The 7,882-nt window shown below is 41.0% G+C and overlaps 1 non-coding gene across 1 annotated transcript; it reads left to right on the top strand.

Annotated features, from left to right (window-relative positions):
- The first annotated feature begins 1,564 nt into the window (after positions 1-1,564).
- Positions 1,565-1,648, top strand: Trnas-gga (transfer RNA serine (anticodon GGA)). Its single transcript is given in 2 exon segments — positions 1,565-1,604; positions 1,614-1,648. It is a non-coding gene; the product is annotated as a tRNA-Ser (tRNA).
- The last annotated feature ends 6,234 nt before the right edge of the window (positions 1,649-7,882 follow it).

Genomic DNA, 7,882 nt, shown 5'->3' with positions numbered 1-7,882 from the left:
GCATGTACGTGCGTCTATTCTGCCTGCAGGGTTGCTGGTCCTTCAGGAGTACTGCTGGTATATGACGAGAAGCATATAAGTACCAGTGATTGCCGGTAATTAATTATCTTAATTTACATTTTTATTTGGATTTGCGTGATGCACATACGTATGAGACCTTTGGAAATACACTAGGATGAGCCGCCAGCCCTCAGGCGAACAGCGAGGTTCTGTATCCTGATAGTGGGACCACTCCCAGGGTAAATCTCAGAAGGACACGCCGGCTGGGCAACTGGTCAATGGCGCTCACTTGATCCGACTTTCGTTTACAGTTGCGCCCGTAGATACCATGGCGTAATGTAAAAAATGAAACACCTACAGCCATCCTTATGGTGTCATTTATTGTATGGGTACCAGTTTCAATGGTTCAATGCACCATTTTCAGGCATTAGCTAATGCTAAGGGGGTTAACACCATCTCTACACAAAATGCATCAGTAGCCAACATTGTTTTTGGCAGACTACCGGCAGACAACCAGTGAAACTTCCTCTTTGAAAATTAAGAATGACAGCGCTGGAAAAACTCTTACGTTATTTTATTTTCAGACAGCTGAGCAAGACTGAACGCACTCAGTTTTATCTTTACTTATTCTGATCATCACTAAACTGACACACAATACAGTCTGACTTTCAATAATCCCTACCAAAGAACAGTCCTGACTAACAATAACCTATACCTTTCATGAACCACTTAGCTCACAAAAATCTTCGTTACTCGACCTGCTGCAATACAGCGTGCGCCAATACTGCCAGCTAAATAAAAGTTTCTAACTACTGAAGGCACTAACTACTGATAGGCATATAGTTAGCAAATGAAAGATTTTGATAGAGAACAAACAATGTATTTATTTACCTTCATAGTGTTCAGAAGTCATAAAATATATATGTATATAAAACTGGATGTCACGAACTGATATATATCAGTTCGTGACATCTAGTTTCACAAACTTCCTTTTTCTGAGGGGCACACGGGCAGATCGTCCGCTCATAGTAACTTCTCAAAACTATGGCATCTCTCTCGCAACATCCACCACTGCTGGTGGCTCACATCCAACTGCCCAACATTTACTAGCGAATAATCCAGCAATGAGTTCAGCCAGCCACAAACTGCACACAGCGCAGTCAGCGATTTTCATAGAGAGCACTACGTGGCGTTACCGACATAAAAACCTAAACAGCCTACTTACACTTGTTACCGCGATGTTGTCTGTCCAGCCATCAGCTATCAAGTTGACAGTTGATTTATACTGGCATCAGCCACACTTACGGAAAGAGGACCAACTGCCCATTCTGCCTTACAATTATCGCTGAATATAGACGAAGAATAATTCCCGGTATGTAAAACAAGAGCATCTGTACGGAGTGTACTTATAAAGCAAGCTAATACTACTTTCTGCAACGAATGGCACACAAAAAAATTACTCAATGCCAACGACAGAACATTACAAGATCTGCGAGGAAGCTCTGAAGTGATGGGAGGACTCTGTTCTTACTCTCAGGAGATTTTCGACAAACACGTCCAGCCGGCCCGGGTGGCCGAGCGGTTCTAGGCGCTACAGTCTGGAACAGAGCGACCGCTAGGGTCGCAGGTTCGAATCCTGCCTCGGGCATGGATATGTGTGATGTCCTTAGGTTAGTTAGGGTTACGTAGTTCTAAGCTCTAGGGGACTGATGACCTCAGATGTTAAGTCCCATAATGCTCAGAGCCATTTGAACCAAACACGTCAAGCTACCCCAAGTCAACACCATCAAACGAGGTCAATCAGTGGCTTAAAAAAATCACATCTCTGGCGACACAGTAAAAAGATATGAAAGTTGAACTATCAAGCCGGCCGGAGTGGCCGAGTGGTTCTAGGCGCTACAGTCTAGAACCACGCGCCCGCTCCGGTAGCAGGTTCGAATCCTGTCTCGGGCATGGTTGTGTGTGATTTTCTTAGGTTAGTTAGGTTTAAGTAGTTCTAAGTTCTAGGGGACTGATGACCTCAGCAGTTAAGTCCCATAGTGCTCAGAGCCATTTTGAACGATTTTGAACTATCAAAAGACGAAACACAATTCATTTTTCTCTACAATTTTTATAAATAGGAAAATGCATATATCCCACTGACCAGACGACTGACCTCATTAAACTCAACAGTGACTTGTGCTACATAACCACTGCGAAAACGAACTTACCGACCAAGTTTATCCAAAAATTGTTCACAACTGTGCAAATACGAACTAGTTAATTCAAACGGAAATTTTGGTAATTAAAAACAATATTGTCGACAATATCAACTTTAATATTCAAAAGAGAATTCCTGGTGAAGAGTGAGTATACGAATAGATCGACACAATGGTAAACGTTGAAGAAAGTTTGAACTTCCCTACAGAATTTCTGAACTCTGCAAGTACCAGGAATGTCATTACACTTGAAACGTCCCCTTAGAAGACAGACCTATGATTGGAAACTACAAATGACACACACTATTTATCCCCAGAACACTGCTGATCTCTACTGAAATTCCATTCTGATTTAAAAGATTGCAATTTCTTATCATATTAGCGTACAGTTTTACAACTAACAACGCGCAAGGATAAACTTTAGAATATTGCGGCAACAACGTCAAAGACTCCTGCTTGCTGCATAGTAGGAAATTCGAAAAATTTGTTCAAACGTATCCCAGATAACAAAATGAAAAATGTTGATTATAAACAAGTATTGTAAATAGTTAGGATATGTTCCTAATAAAAGTTTTTACTTCTTATACTTCAAAGTTTATACTTTTATTCCAACTAACACATAATATCATATAGAATCCCTGATTGAAGCCAGAGACCCCAGTTCGTTAATAATATCCCATGCTGGATTAACACGTCCACTGTTCACTAATTTCAAATAACTTTACTATCAGCTTCATACTTTCTCTTTGATTTTTGGTGAAATGTTTGAGTAAAGTGAAAGCAAAACTCCCTAGTAATTACACAATCGATTCTACTCCGAATTTTCATAGTCAAACTAAGAGTGAGAAATGGACAGATGTGGTATCAATCAGACTTACTTGAGGTCTCGGTTTTCAAGAAAATATTTAAATGCTACAGAATAATCAGTGTAATTAAGAAAAAATTAATTGGGGAGTAAAGGAAAATTTTATAAGTATTTTCATAGTTAAACGGACAGTGGTCACAGTACAATTGGCGCATTAAATTGACGAGTGTGAACTCTAACTCTGGAAACAAAAAGTTAATTTAGTTGAAAGTAATTGAGGTAATTAATAAAAACATAATTAGTGATTTGAGGGAATATTCAACTATTCCAAGCACTGCTCCTGCTAGCTATGTAATTGAGTTGCCAAATGTGTCATTTGTTGAAGGGTTAGCTATTTTGTCTATAAAAAATTACATTGGTATGACATTTCTAGCATGTTGGAGACCAATTGAAAATAAAAAAACTGAAAAATATAGGTATAATTTTTATTGAAATAATTTATCTAAAAATCAAAAATGAAATAGATTAAAGGAACATTTGACGTGGCGCTTGAACTCATGTCCAGCATTATTCAACTGCTAAAATATTTTACTGCTAGTCTTCACATATCAGTAGTCGATCAAGACCACAAAACAGCAGACTGCTGATCTATATAATCCACTAAACAAATATTATCCAGTAACCTTTAAATTCTAAATTAAACATGGAACCTTAAATTCTTAATCAGAACCTCATTTGCTGTACACGATAAAAAGATGGGTAAAATATTTCTTAAACTTACTGCTGTTCTTACTTTAAGACAAATAATTTCACAAACGTTAAACAAACAAAGTAAAAGGCTTCAGCTATCAGTTTCCTTGCAAAACAACAGCCTACCAACAACTCATCAACAACTAACTGTAGCCCTCTGCCACTGACGCACTTATACTTTCTCAATACTCAGCTCACAGGCTTTGACTGTTAGACAATTTAAGATAGTTAAAATTGTTACTTTTGAATAATTCTGGCATAAATTGTCATATTAAATTCTCTTGCCTTGGCTCATTCATCTTAAAATACATGTTTTTCTGTCACAAAGGTCTTGATATGCTAAAATTCAAATTTATAAATTCGTTTCGATCATTAACTTCATATTCAAGTTTATGGAATTGATATTGAACTTAAGCACTCGACCACATTAATACGTTTACTTAATGCAGAGCTAAATTTTTAATCAACTTAGTGTTGCTAAAAGCCCCAAACATTATGTAAAATTTACATTACGTAACACTGAATTACACAACATTTTTAACTGTATATTTACCATAAATAAATTCAAAGAAAGGTGAAAATTTCATAACAGCCAAAAAACTGTTGCATTCAAGTACATATTAACAACTATATGAAAAACTCTAAAATCATAAAAAAACAGGCATAAATAGAAAAATTACACATTTCGTGTGTTTAAACTCATTCAAAGTATCGATCTCCACGTTAGAACGTGGTAGACACAGTTACGTTCCAACCTGGTGATGGCAATATGGTCGCTCGCTGAAATATTGCACCTGTTGGACACAAGGACCCGACTGCTCCCCCCACATGTTATTCTCTGCTTTGATGACTAATGAAAATGCGCAGACAGTGTGCTCTACGATCTGCTGGTCGGTTTATAGACTGTAATATCACCTGCAGTCATAGAACATATTACAGGGTCATCAAGAAAAAAATGCTTTCTTTGTTTGTAATCGAGTCAAACGTGTTCTGAAACAAGCGCAAATCTCCTCTCCTAATCCAAACTTTTTATTATATATTTCCCCCTCAGATCACACAAATGGTACTTTTACCTGGTTCTACTTCTCGGTAAGTCACGATCAGATGGTACTAGAACCTCGTCATATGACACTCGTCTACAAACGTGACCTTTCAACTGATCACCTTTAGTCGCCAATTTAAACCCCTCTTGTAGTAGTGCGATATACTGATTCCAATGACTTGTCATATTAAAATTTGGTTCAGAAATCCGGGAGAACTAGCGCACTGATCCTTAAATTTTAGTATTGCGGATTATTATAACAACTACTAGGACGATTAAAAGAGAGGGTTAAACCGTTAAGCTCGGAACACACTTCACTGGATTACAAAAAAAAAGAGTTTAGATGCACATATTCTCCCTGAGTCTGCAAGATATTCTTTGACTGCAAGTGACAGCAGCGTCTAAGAACCGACTAGCTGGCTGTAGATGATGTTGTGTGCTCCTTCTCTTCATTCTTAACATACTTTTATTTGTTTATTTCTCAAGTAGAAACTTGCTGTCTGTTATTAAACAGCAGATCGTACATTGTGTGATTTTACATGTTCTATTATATAAATTCAGTTTTATTACTAGTATTTTTTTGTTGAAAATTTTACAAAAGGATAAATAAAAAAGAAAATAATAATAAAAACATATGTATATAAAAAACAAGTAAAAATGCTTATACACAATTTTATATAAAATTATTGCTAACTTAGATAATGATAATAAATAAGATATATAATATTTACTTTAAATTAAAATTAAAAGTGTAATTAACGGAAGAAACAAGAGATGGAAACTTGACTCAAATGTGATTGGACATTTATTACCTTTATACCTGCTCGTTGATTTAAAATCCTTAGTCATCTGCAATGGGTGCGAGTACACAGTAAAACTTCGAGCCTGTCTCACCTGATGCAGCGAAAGAAAAAGAAATGTCACAGCTTTAGATAGTGTTACAAGCTATGAAATTGTATAACAAAGAGCTACACAGAAAGTTGTAGTTTCATATTGATTCGATTTAGTGCTGCAGAACATTAACTTATTCTTGCTATGTTTGTATGTTTATCTGGTCTTCATTTCCTGTGCGTGATATAGCATCCGATTCCGTGTCTGTGTTCGTGTCGTTTAGCATGTACTGCTGATCTGTCCCATGTGGGGCCTGTCTTATTCCAGAATATGGTCTCTCCTGTTTATATACCGCTTATAGTGCTCGCGATTCTTCGTCTGCGATGTTGTTTATAGAGTTCCAGTCGTCTGCGTATCAACTGTCCTATGTTCTGGTTTCCTAAACCCAGTCATATGTGTCCAACGGCATCGAAGATAAGCACTGTGTGTTCAGGTGTGCCACTCTCCCCACAGGCACAAGTATGAGCCTGTTTCAGATGAAACCTGTCGAGATGATACGAGGCCACGGCCCGTGAGGAACCGCACAGTGCCACGTACTGGATTTATGTACTTTAAATTCATCCGCTGTCGTATACTGGGGAAGAAAGAGTAGACTTGTCTTCCTTTTTCTGTTGTGTCCCATTCTGTCTGCCATGTATCAGTTTTCTACTTCGTTAACTTCCGTTTGTCGCTTACGTCTTGTCCAGTTAATTCTCTTGTTTTGTCGCGTCTTCCCCCCTACGGCCAACAGACAGCTGCTCTCCATGCGAACTGTGATATCCATAGGGAAAACTCGCAGTACCACGCACAGTGTCCCAATAGAGGTAGTGCCGAAAGCCGCCAGATTCTGAGCAGAACACTCTCTGGCCGCGCCTCACAATGGTTATATGCGTACCTAAGTACAATCGATGTGCTCAGACACTAGTCGCAAAACAAGGTATTGTCTCAAAGAGTGCTACGTAACATGTTCTCGTTGTCTGAAGAGTTGGTCTGCATCTTACAGTGTTCAGTCTTGCAAGTTTATGCATGAGTTTCGTCGCTTTGTTAATTGTCAATCTGGCACGTTCGTTAAAGTGTAAATGTTCGTCAAAATACACTCCTGGAAATGGAAAAAAGAACACATTTACACCGGTGTGTCAGATCCACCATACTTGCTCCGGACACTGCGAGAGGGCTGTACAAGCAATGATCACATGCACGGCACAGCGGACACACCAGGAACCGCGGTGTTGGCCGTCGAATGGCGCTAGCTGCGCAGCATTTGTGCACCGCCGCCGTCAGTGTCAGCCAGTTTGCCGTGGCATACGGAGCTCCATCGCAGTCTTTAACACTGGTAGCATGCCGCGACAGCGTGGACGTGAACCGTGTGTGCAGTTGACGGACTTTGAGCGAGGGCGTATAGTGGGCATGCGGGAGGCCGGGTGGACGTACCGCCGAATTGCTCAACACGTGGGGCGTGAGGTCTCCACAGTACATCGATGTTGTCGCCAGAGGTCGGCGGAAGGTGCACGTGCCCGTCGACCTGGGACCGGACCACAGCGACGCACGGATGCACGCCAAGACCGTAGGATCCTACGCAGTGCCGTAGGGGACCGCACCGCCACTTCCCAGCAAATTAGGGACACTGTTGCTCCTGGGGTATCGGCGAGGACCATTCGCAACCGTCTCCATGAAGCTGGGCTACGGTCCCGCACACCGTTAGGCCGTCTTCCGCTCACGCCCCAACATCGCGCAGCCCGCCTCCAGTGGTGTCGCGACAGGCGTGAATGGAGGGACGAATGGAGACGTGTCGTCTTCAGCGATGAGAGTCGCTTCTGCCTTGGTGCCAATGATGGTCATATGCGTGTTTGGCGCCGTGCAGGTGAGCGCCACAATCAGGACTGCATACGACCGAGGCACACAGGGCCAACACCCAGCATCATGGTCTGGGGAGCGATCTCCTACACTGGCCGTACACCTCTGGTGATCGTCGAGGGGACACTGAATAGTGCACGGTACATCCAAACCGTCATCGAACCCATCGTTCTACCATTCCTAGAGCAGCAAGGGAACTTGCTGTTCCAATAGGACGATGCACGTCCGCATGTATCCCGTGCCACCCAACGTGCTCTAGAAGGTGTAAGTCAACTACCCTGGCCAGCAAGATCTCCGGATCTGTCCCCCATTGAGCATGTTTGGGACTGGATGAAGCGTCGTCTCACGCGGTCTGCACGTCCA

The sequence above is a fragment of the Schistocerca gregaria genome, chromosome 4, assembly GCF_023897955.1.
Source record: "Schistocerca gregaria isolate iqSchGreg1 chromosome 4, iqSchGreg1.2, whole genome shotgun sequence".
NCBI lineage: Eukaryota > Metazoa > Arthropoda > Insecta > Orthoptera > Acrididae > Schistocerca > Schistocerca gregaria.
This window is presented reverse-complemented; position numbering and strand designations above follow the sequence as displayed.